The sequence below is a fragment of the Nicotiana tomentosiformis genome, chromosome 9 (assembly GCF_000390325.3).
Source record: "Nicotiana tomentosiformis chromosome 9, ASM39032v3, whole genome shotgun sequence".
NCBI classification, from domain to species: domain Eukaryota; kingdom Viridiplantae; phylum Streptophyta; class Magnoliopsida; order Solanales; family Solanaceae; genus Nicotiana; species Nicotiana tomentosiformis.
In genome coordinates, this window is record NC_090820.1 from 5,898,093 (window position 1) to 5,910,228 (window position 12,136).

At 34.3% G+C, this 12,136-nt stretch overlaps 1 long non-coding RNA gene across 4 annotated transcripts; it reads left to right on the forward strand.

Annotated features, from left to right (window-relative positions):
* The first annotated feature begins 2,758 nt into the window (after positions 1–2,758).
* On the forward strand, positions 2,759–7,391 carry LOC117279132 (uncharacterized). 4 transcript variants are annotated; one of them, XR_004509540.2, is made up of 4 exons: positions 2,759–3,916; positions 4,019–4,522; positions 4,606–4,659; positions 4,796–7,391. It is a non-coding gene; the product is annotated as an uncharacterized lncRNA (long non-coding RNA). The 4 variants fall into 4 exon arrangements; XR_011411203.1 differs by having other exon boundaries at positions 4,019–4,659; XR_004509539.2 differs by having other exon boundaries at positions 4,606–7,391.
* Positions 7,392–12,136: the final 4,745 nt, after the last annotated feature.

A 12,136-nucleotide genomic window follows, 5' to 3' on the forward strand; every position in this document is an offset into this window, starting at 1 on the left:
AGTAGTGGTCTTGATATCAATTGCAGGCGTTTAATAAGTGACTCGGCAAGGCCATTTTGAGTATGAACATAAGCTACAGGATGTTCAACTTTTATCCTAACTGATAGACAATGATCATCAAAAACTTGAGATGAGAATTCTCTAGCATTCAAGGCGAACAACCTTTATGGGATAATTTGGGAATTGTGTCCTTAATCGAATTATTTGGGCTAATAGCTTTGCAAATGCTAGGTTGCGAGATGATAGTAGGCACACATGAGACCATCTTAAAGATGCATCTATTAGAACCATAAAATATCTAAACAGCCCACTTGGTGGGTGAATAGGTCCACATATATCCCCATGTATACGTTCTGAAAAGGCAGGGGATTCAATGCCAACCTTCATTGGTGATGGTCTAGTGATTATTTTGCCTTGATAACAAGCATCACAAGAAAATTCATTATTTGTAAGAATCTTCAGATTCTTTAATGGATGCCCACTCGAATTTCAGTAATTCGTCTCATTATTATTGATCCAGGATGGCCCAAACGGCCATGCCAAAGCACAAAAATATTTGAATCAGTAAACTTCTGGTTTACGATAGAGTGTGCTTCAACAGTACTAATCTTTGAATAGTATAAGCTAGAAGATAAAGTTGGTACCTTTTTTACAACGCACTTCTGGCCAGAAATATTATTTGTAATACAAAAATATTCCATATTCATTTTATCTATCGTCTCAGCATGATACCTATTTCGGCGGATATCTATAAAACTCAACAAGTTTCTTCGGGACTTGGAGGAGAATAATGCATTGTATATTATAAGTTTTGTTCCCTTAGAAAGAAATACAGTAGCTCTTTCGGAGCCTTCAATCAAACTTATATTACCAGAAATTGTAGAAATATTTGCTTTTTCCTTGTGCAAATAAGAAAAGTATTTATGATCTTTGAATATGGCATGAGTTGTTCCACTATTAATTACACAAATATCTTCATGATTGGGGATCCAAACATAATTTGAGGATTATTCATATTCTTCAAAATGAGATAAATAAAATAAATATGATAGTAAACATCATTATCAAAGCATAACTTTTATTTATGTACAACAACTACATAACCATACTATATACTACAAACAACAAAAATTAAAATATTTATATCTCTACAGATTCATCACCGATCATATGACTTATTTCTCCTTTCGGGAGTGCAAAGTAATCAGCTACATCCAAATGCATGAAGTCTAAATTATCTTCAGAAATAAAATTTGCTCCAGCATTTTTCTCAGTCTTCTTCAGGGAGGCTTGATACAGCTCAACCAGGTGCTTTGACGTACGACATGTACGTGACCAGTACCCTTTTCCTCCACATCTATAGCATGCATTTTCTGGCTTTGCTGCTTGCACCACTTCATGCTTTTATTCCTTCCTTTTCTACTGCTGGTGGTGAGGAGGGTTCTTTGGTGCATTATTATTACCATGATTAGTGTTTCTTCACCGACCACGTCCATGAACATGACTGGGGCCACGTGTTCTTCCATGCTTAGCTTGATGGAAGTTTTCCTCATTCACTTCAGGGAATGGACAAGAACCAGTAGGTCCGCTTTCATGATTTTTCATTAATAGCCCATTATGTTGCTCGGCTACAAAAAGATGTGACATAAGTTTAGAATACCTTTTGAATCCCATTTCTCGATATTGCTGTTGTAGGAGCATATTCGAGGCATGAAAAGTGGTGAAAGTTTTCTCCAACATATCATGATCAGTAATATTATCACCACATAGTTTCAATTGGGAAATAATTCTGAACATAGCAGAATTATACTCACTGATAGATTAAAAATCTTGTACCCTTAGATGAGTCCAATCATAACGTGCCTGTGGAAGAACGACCATCTTCAGGTGGTCATATCTCCCTTTCAAATTATCCCACAGTATTATTGGATCTTTAACAGTAAGATATTCCATTTTCAGGCCCTCATCAAGGTAATGGCGTAGAAATATCATTGCTTTGGCACTGTCTTGATTTGATGCCTGATTTTTATTCTTGATGGTGTCTGCCAGACCCATCGCATCAAGATGAATTTCGGCATCAAGCACCCAAGACATGTAGCTTTTGCCCGATATATCCAGGGATACAAATTTAAGTTTAGAAAGATTTGACATTATTTAGAAAAAGAAAGTTCGTATCTCTGATACGTTCAATGTATTTGCTCGAGATGGCAGAGTCTCGTGTTGATAACGTGTTATAAAATAAAGACTGTAAAGTAAAGACAAGTATAGAGAGAAACTGATATATTATTTAAACTTCAAACTTATGTACATAATGAACCGAATTCTCCTCTATTTATAGAAGAAAGGAAGCTGTTGTGTAAGTTGCTTGTAAGCTGCTATTCTAAGCTGCTGTGTAAACTGCTTGTAAGTTGCTATTGTACCAGATATAAATAATCTTCTACCATGGGTAATATTTATCCATAACGGAGTACCGAAAGAATAAGCTTTTTCAGGAGGTTTATTTCCAATAGAGTACTAAATAGATAAACATATTTACGGCGGAGTCTTATATGGATAAGCTTCTTGAGAAAGCTTATTTACAATGGAGTACTAAATGAATATCCATATATATATATATATATATATATATATATATATATATATATATATATATATATATATATATATATATATATATATATATTATTAAGGGCCTTACGTCGGTTACGTGGCCTTCTCATTTAGCCGCATTTGATTTTTCTAGGCTCTAGGCTTTTTGCAATTTGAACCTGAAACTACACCATCGAAACGCTTCACACACCCAACTGCTTTTTCCCGCACCGCTTCTTTACATCACAAAAACCTACTTTACTCTCTCTTCCTCATACCTATCTCCATTTTCCCTGCTAAATTTCCCCCATAACTCTCACTTTGTTAATTCCTACATCTAACCTTCTCTGAGCTATTCATTAATTTGGGAAACTGGAAAAAAAAAAATAGTTTGCTCATACTGCTACTCTCTATATTTTCCCACACCATATATATGCTAACTTCGACGCCACTGAAGAAAACCATCCTAGCCCACGACTTCAGAAAAAAATGGTATTCACTTCATATTAGCCGGTCTGTAACCTTTACAAAACAATATTTATCATTTATGCCTTATTCTTATATATTTGACTCTTACAAACTTGTAAGAACCCTAATCTAATTGTATAGGTATAGTCTATACAATTAGTTTATAGGAGTATTGTTAATATCTTCTCGTTGTTTCTGGAGCGCAGTTGTCAGGAAGAAAGAAAGAAATTTTAAAAGTACTTGTCATTGGTCTAAATTCACCAGCAGTCTCAATAACTTTGAAGTTCTTAATAACATAGGCTGAATCTTCACCCGCAAATTCTTGTACTTATTAACTAAATTCTTTATTATTGTAGCATGTATTAAAGTTTTCTGGTAGAGGAAAAACAGTAAGTGTTTTCAAAATTAATAATTACAAATTGCATATTGAAAAAGACCAAGACACATGTATTACCTCTTCATCAATAAGGACCATGTTATACAACGACTCTGATCCGTACATTATGATAGTAACTTCTATAACTGTAAAATAATTCCGTGGTAATTATTTTATGTTTAATGTTTATTGGTATGTAATTTACTACTGATATTCTGAAGATATATTAAAGTTGGTTTTTAAATTGCATTCACTGTTAACATGTGAGGTTACTTTCCCTATCCACATTTGCAAGCAAAATATATGTAAATCTTGAAATAGATTACATAACAACTTTGATTCAAAAGTTTAGTACCATGTTTTTTGGGGTACAAACTATCGGCAGCTCCAATGTCAATAGCATTCCCATTGAGGAAGAGATATTTCTGAACATGATGAACATTACTGAGTTGTTGGAGTCTGACCGGAATGCCGAAAATACATGTTAGTATTTTTCTATTTCTGCTTTTTCGCTTTTAAAAACACAATTCTTCAAGATGCTTCTACTAAATAGAGTTTTTTAATGTTAGAAATATATTGTTACAGTGAGGGGCAACATTACCGAAATGGACAACTATTTTGATTGGTAGATATTTCATGCAACTCCTGTTCCAAGAAGATTGTATCCGCAAACGATGTTTATACATGCCACATTTGTGCTAAAGAATGCAAGTTTCCTTTGGTGAAGTAAGGAAGCAAGTAATAATGTAATGATTTATATTCTCATTTATTCTAACTGATTGTACAACTATAGGTACTAAATACACGTAAATATAAGAGACAAAGCTGGGGAGACTACTGTGATTTTATTTAATGTTGTTGTGGAGAAGTTTATTGATACATCCGCTCACAAGTTATTCAATAGGTTGTCGTCGGATAGCAATAATGTACCGCCACAAATTCAAAGCCTTTGCGACAAAGAATTTATTTTCAAGCTAAGATTAAACAATTTTAATCTTAAAGAGGGGCTTGAAAATTATACGGTATCAAATTTGTTGATTCCAGATGAGAAATCTGGAATTGCAATATAGAAAAAGGAAAGAACAAAAGGTATTGTGATATAGATTGTTTCAAATGGTAATCCAGATTTACGTATACACTGTAAATATGCTTTGTTTTTATTGCTTCTACAGGGGAAAAGCAAAGTGCAGGATAACATTGAAACAGAAGGACTTATTGAAGGGAAGGTAATTTTCTATAGTGTTTTATTTAGCAAACTTCCTACTACTGACAATATTAACATATTGAAAAGATATGTAAATAATATTATTCTTCTAGAAACTATTTAGGAACCTACTAATGTCTCTTTGGACAACTTTGAAGACACTCTCAGGAAGATCTACATGTCAATGATGGTGTTAACTATAGGAAGAAAAAAACTTCATCAAGAAAGATTAGGAAGGGAAGGAACCTAATACGATGAAGTTAGCGATCAAGACACAAAAAAAGGAAGAAGCAAAAAGTAGAGTGTTTATGTGTTGGTTTTGGAACTTTTAATGTTGTGTAACGTTAAACAAAATAATTGCGTCCCTTTGTGCTTTTCAGTATGTAGACAATAGATATTGTGTTGATATAGAAATTGCTCTATTGTTGTGCTAAATTTTTTTGTATTTACTGTAATGAATTGGAAGAATTCACAGAAAGTATAATTGGTATACAATTATCCAATAGGTTCATTGATTAATTGCTCAAGTTCTAACACAATTCTTATCTTTTAGTTTGTTTTCATGTGTGGTCCTACTTCTAAAAGTACTTATATTCAAATTAATTTTTACATGTCCAATGTTTGACACGAGTCTCTATATTTTGATTAGATTGTATGATAATGTAGTGAAAAGAGTGAGAATTAATGACGTCATTCATGAACGCGGAAAGCGCGGGCAAATTACCTAGTATCTATATAATTGAGGGAATAGTATAGCTGCCGTGGGATCTTCCACAGAAGAGAAGAGGATTGATATTTTTTCTTTTTCCTGTTTATTTACGTTTTTCCCTATTTTCTCCTATTTATGTTCTTTTATGAAAAAAGAAAAAACTCAAACGTCGCGTTCTTCTCTTCAATCCTTTTTGTAACTGAAATTGCTTTCAACGCCTTTGCTATTCAACTCTCTCGCTCCTGTCGCAGATGCCTTTCGCCCTTCTATACAACGCCCTTTCAGAGCCTTCTCCTCTATTCTAAATTACCACGAATAGTTGATTTTTTTTTGTTAGTTGAAGATTTCAGCCTCATAGGGCGAATCGTTTGCGGCAGGATAATGGAAGATTTGGTTATCAAAATTCAAAGGCGGATTAGGGTGATTTCAGATTGAATACATTCCTACGACCTACGACAACAGGCAAATGTTTACCATCCTTCTGTTCTTCACTTCTCGTGTTTATTTTGAGTTTCAATTTACTATTTTGTCTTCAGCTCTTTGATAGAAATTAGTCAATGTATGTAAAACATCAACAACTTACTTCAATTGGGTTCGGAAATATGGTGCGGTGGAAGATCCAATCTTACTTCTAATGTCTATATGCCCAGGTGAGTATAAAATTATAAATTATGGATGTCAATTATAGAGTTTGATCTATTTCCTGTAAGGTGATTTAAGTTGATTTTGATAGTAGTAGTAGTAGTAGGGACATATCTGGGACTATTGATGCAGCATTATCAAAGATAAAGCTATATTCCGTATATGCATAAATATCTTTTGCCCAAGAGCATACTGAAAAAAGAAAGCGTGATTGATAAATTCAAATTTTCTTTCTATTATTTTACAAGTTCTCAGTATAATGAGTGGTCCATGAGTTTTAACCGTCTTTGAATTTCAGTGGAGTAATGTTATATTTTTTTGTCTCTTTTTTGCGTTGAACAAAAGCTTTTACAGAAAACAGAACATAATTTATTGTCTTCTCTTCTTTCGCACATGTCTTTTCATTAAATCAATACTGTTAAAGTGATTTTGTTGGCTTTTGTTATGTATCCTTCTGCCGGCTATATGATCGATGTGTTCTCAATTTATATAATACTCCTTAAATGATATGACTATTAATGACTTAAAATATTGATATCTTACTTTACTTTTATGTTCTAAACCATTGATGCTTGATTATAGATCATCATATCATTGCAATAACTTGTCTTGCTCTTGCTCCCTTGTGAAGTTGCTAATTTATCCTTCAGGTATCTATTGGAGATATGATTGCTTGTGACAATAAAAATGTAAATTTTCTTTGTTCAATGCTTATTGTTTGTATCCTTTACTTAACTGTTATATTTCACTTTTCTTCTGTATACTCCTATGTAATTAGAGATTATTGTGAACCTGATTACTATTTGCTAGAAGCCAAAGCAAGTCAATATATTTTTAATGCCTCTTGACTTATTTTCAAATATAACGAGTATGACTATTAGCTCAGGACAAGTACTTAATACTATTGATGAAGAGATATAAAGGAAAGTAGAGCAATGAAAAAAAGAGAAGATTGATTAATATAAAAAAGAAATTATTAATCTGCACATTTTCAGTTGATCTGTACTTTGATACAGTAAATTATGATACTTATTAGATGAACATTATGGGTTTATATCTTATAGTTTTCAATAATAGGGTGAGTTGCATTACCTGTTGGATGCCACTGCTTCATTAGGGGTTGTAAGATTGAAATATGAAGCCTGACCTACTGGATTACTTACAGCTTAAGTGCTCTTGAATTGAGATCACAGGTTGCTTCTCATTTTGGGAGTACATTGCCAAATACTGTTCTCTGCTTCAAAAGATAATTCATTTATATTGCAGAAGAATCTAAAATGTCTTAGGAATATATGAAACATCTACATACAATATGTACATATTCTTTAACTGTTATTTGTTGTTTTAATATTCCTTGTATGTTTCGTTGTCCTTAAATTGATTGTGATAGTATTATTCTTCTTTTTGCATTGTGTCAAAGTTCATTGACTGTCACAACAAAAAGAAAATAAAATAGCACCTATATATACGACTTGTATTTTTTACGGTAATTGAGATCATCAGGACCAAAAAAAGGTGAACAAAAAGACAATGGAAAAGGAACAAGAGGAGGAAGAGAAAGAACTAATACAGTTTATATGCATCAAGATATGAATAAGTAAATATTCATCATTTAACTTATATGTGCATTTGGCAAAAGAAAATATTTGCATATATCCCAAGTCAAGGGGAGTAAAGTGACGAACTCAAAAGTAATAAGAATAGTAATAAAATAAAAGCAACAACTGTTATTTAGCTATGTCATATTACAAGATAATTTTGAGATAATTTGAGAAACTAGAATATTATATTATAAAAGGTGTGACTTGAGTAGCTTGACATTCAAAAAAACACAAAACATGAAAGTAAAAAGAATCGGGTCCAAGAGCAACAATGTTTTGCTATTCCTTGAATCTTTCTTAAATACATAGAACGTGAATAAGCTTCATTAGTAATAGATAAATAACTAAAAGTTATATAGAAGTATACGTTCTAATCGAAATAAATATATGAAATAACCCAAATATATGTTAATTATTTATAATTTTCTCCTACCATTATAAGCATGCTTTTCTTTTTATAAATTTAGCGAGCAAATTTACTAGTATATATATATATATATATATATATATATATATATATATATATAGGGAAGAAAAATCTGACATGGCATCTCTCACAATTTAGGATTCTTATTTATTTTTTTCTCAATTTTTTGATTTTCTTTACCTATTTTTTTATTTTATTTATGTCCTGTGTTAAATAATTCAAAAGTCACCTCCTTAAAGAAAATATATAACTGCTCAAAAGGAAAAGATGTAACTGCCCGTTTATAGTGCATTCATTCATCATTTTAACTTTCAATAGTTATCTCTAATTTTAATTAGTTTTTCGTGTATTTTTTGGCTTTCTTTACGTATTTTTAGATTTATGTCCTATATTAAATAATCCAAAAGTCACCCCCTTAAAGAAAAAATGTAAGTGCCTGTTTATAGTGCATTTATTGTTGAGATTAGTGCAAATGGTTAGTAGTATTTTAGTATATTCATTAGATAGTAGTAGTAATTAATTCATTCTTTGATTCTTTGTCTTGGGCCTTGAAGCCCACTTTGTAATTATTCAGCAGTCTTGTAGTGTTTTGGGCCATCTGTACATAGATGACCCATATGTATTAGAGACTGGGGTAAGTACGTTTTCATTCACACTTGATAAGTACACAATAAGAAAGATCCAAATTCTCTCTCTCTGAACCTTCTCAACCCTAGCCATGGATTCTTCAGTTTTACTTCGAATCTCAGCTTTAACATAGTATCAGAGCTAAGATCCAGTTAGAGCTCGTGATTTCCTTTCATCCAATCTTACCCTTGAGGTTTTTCGTTGGAATTTTTCGTTTCCGATTCTCTTCGCTGAGGCTGAGCAATTTTGACGAAATTTCCAATTTTTCGTCAAAGTTTTGCATTTTTGATGCTCATTCCTTTTATATTCTACTTCATCTCATCGAAAGCTTTGGATTTCCTCTGTTGATTTTCTCAGTTTCATCAAATTCAAGCCAAAATTAGCGTTTGATGTTCGTGTTGTCGCTTCCGCTTCGCGAAGGATTTTGGTAAACTTTCTTACCTGTAGACCTGCATCTTCTCGTTTTGCTTTCCATGAGGATGACTATACACATCCTTGTCACCCCCTGTATGTGCATCCTTCTGATGTGCTAGGAGCTTCTTTAGCTTCAGTGCCATTTGATGGCACTGGTTATGGGAGCTGGAGACGCACCATTCTAGTGGCTCTCTCTGTCAGAAACAAACTTGACTTCGTCAATGGAGTCTCTGTTAAAACCCCTGATGCCTCTCCTCTAGCGAGATAGTGGCAGAGATGTAATGATCCAGTGGTTTTGTGGTTAACCAACTCTTTGTCCAAGGACATAGCTCGTAGTGTTGAGTATTCTGAGCTTGCCAAAGACATTTGGGGAAAATTGGAACAGAGATATGGTCAGGCTAATGCTGCTAGAAATTTTGAACTCAAAAAGGAATTAGCCCATATCTCCCAACGGTCTCTTGATATTGCATCCTATTTCAATAAAATCAAGCAACTCTGGGATGAGATTGCTGCCTTATCAGTCACTAGAGTCAGGACATGTAGTAATTATGGTGCTAAGTCTGATTATCAGAAGGATGAGGATGTCCAAAAGGTTTACCAATTTCTGATGGGTTTAAATGATACATACATACAGACTAGGAGCAACATCTTCATGATTAAACCTTTTCCTTCTGTTAGCACAGTTTACAGCATCTTACTGTCAGATGAAAAACAGAGACAAGTTTCTACTTCTCCTCAGTTTCTCCCTAGTTCTGCTTCATTCAATTCTGGTGTATCCAAGCAAGTCTACCCTTCCAGAGTCAATTTTGATTCTTCCAAGTCTGCAATCTGTAAGTATTGCAAGAAATCAGGACATACCATTGACAAATATTACAAGTTGCATGGGTATCCTCCCAACTTCAAGTTTACTAAAGGGCCTCCTCTAAGGAAAACTGCTGCTCATGTTGAGTTGGAGCAAGATTCCTCTTCCAATGCTGTGGTTCCTGGTGGAAGGTCTCAATCTGATACCTCTTCTGAAAGTGTTTTTGACTCAATGGTGCCTGGTCTCACTAAGGATCAATATTCACAACTGATGATGCTTCTTCAACACACTCATATCTTTGATTTATCCTCAACTCCGAATATCATGGCTTCTGCCAATTTTGCTGGTAAGCTGATATCTGAGAGTGTTTTGCTCAAATCTTGTATGCTTTCTCAAGTAGATAGTTTTATTTGGATCATATATTCTGGAGCCTCCGATCACATGACATCCCATAAAGATTTGCTTTTCAATTTACAACCTTTACCAATTCCCTGCCTTGTCTCCTTACCTAATGGTTATAAGGTCAAAGTTCACCTTGTAGGATCATTGACTTTATTTCCTAACTTTACAATTCACCATGTCCTATATGTTCCTTCCTTCCAATACAATTTAATTTCTGTACATAAGTTGTTAGATCAATTCAATAGGATTGTCCTGTTTACCATAACTCTTTGTGCTATACAGGCCCTTTCACCGAAGATGCCTCTGGTGTTTGGTAAACTGGATCACAATCTCTACAAGCTTATTCTACCCCCTGTTGCTTCTAACACATCTGTTAATTCTTCTGTCATTCCCACTTCTTTTGTTGCTTCTTCTCTTATGCCTGATGTCTGTGTTTTTTCTTCTGAGATTAGTGCAAATGTAACTAGTGCTTGTTCTAATAAGAGACATGTACATGCTGATGCAAACATGAACAGTTTTAATAAAATGGATGTTGTTTGGCACTATAGACTTGGGCACATTCCTTTTTCTAGAATGAAACATATTCCTGCTCTTGCTCTACATTTTTCTCCCAAACAGTCATTTTCTTGCCCAGTTTGTCCCCTAGCAAGGCAAACCAGACTCCCATTCCCTGATAGCAGTATACAAACTACAAAGCCTTTTCAGTTAATATACATTGACACTTGGGGTCCTTATAATTCTCCCACTTATAATGGCTCAAAGTATTTTTTGACCATTGTAGATGATTTCTCTAGAGCCACTTGGACCCACCTAATGGGTGCCAAAAGTAATGCCTTTGACCTCTTAAAGGCTTTCATAGCCATGACTGAAATACATTTCCAGTTAAAAGTTCAAACTGTAAGAAGCAATAATGCCCTAGAATTAGGATCAAGCACTGTTGGTTCTGCATACTTCTCTGAGAAAGGGATCATACATCAAACATTATGTCCTCACACTCCACAACAGAATAGAGTTGTAGAAAGAAAACACAGATATCTCTTAGAAACTTCTAGGGCCCTTCTCTTTCAGTCTGGACTTCCCATTAGATTCTGGGGAGATTGCATTCTCACTGCCACCTATTTGATAAATAGGTTCCCTTCCAGTTTGTTAAAAGATAAAAGTTCCTATGAAATACTCTATAACAAACTTCCTGTTTATTCCAATCTTAGAGCCTTTGGATGTCTATGCTACTCTACTGTGCCAAAACCTCATAGAGACAAACTTCAACCAAGGGCTACCCCCTGTGTGTTTTTAGGATATCCCTTTGCAAAGAAAGGATACAAATTGTATGATTTGAAGCACCATACTTGTTTTGTTTCCAGGGATGTTACCTTTCATGAACATATATTCCCTTTCATTCAAACAACATCAAAGCATTCTCCCCTGTGTAACATGCCTCTTTCTGCCTGTTTCAACCATTCTCATCAATCTGACCTTTCTAAGCCTACTCCATTATACCATCCTTCCCCCAGTTTGCCAACAACTTCATTCCCTATTGATTCCTCTCCAATAGTTTTCACCATTAATCCCCTGCCTTCTCTTTCTCCCTCCTTGCCACCTGAGACCATCTCTTCCTCTATTTCCAGTGAAACAGTTTCTGTGGTTAGAAGGTCCTCCAGGCCTCATAACCCTCCTTCCTATCTCCAAAACTATGTATGCCATCTTACTTCCCAAAGCCTCAAATTTGCTAACTCCACCTCTGTCTCTGCTCTTGATAAGCATAATAATTTTGGGCCTAATATTTACTCACAAGCAGTATCCAATCTTGAGTGACAGAATGCCATGAAAAAGGAATTTGAGGCCTTAGAGGCCAATGAGACTTGGGACATTGTTGAA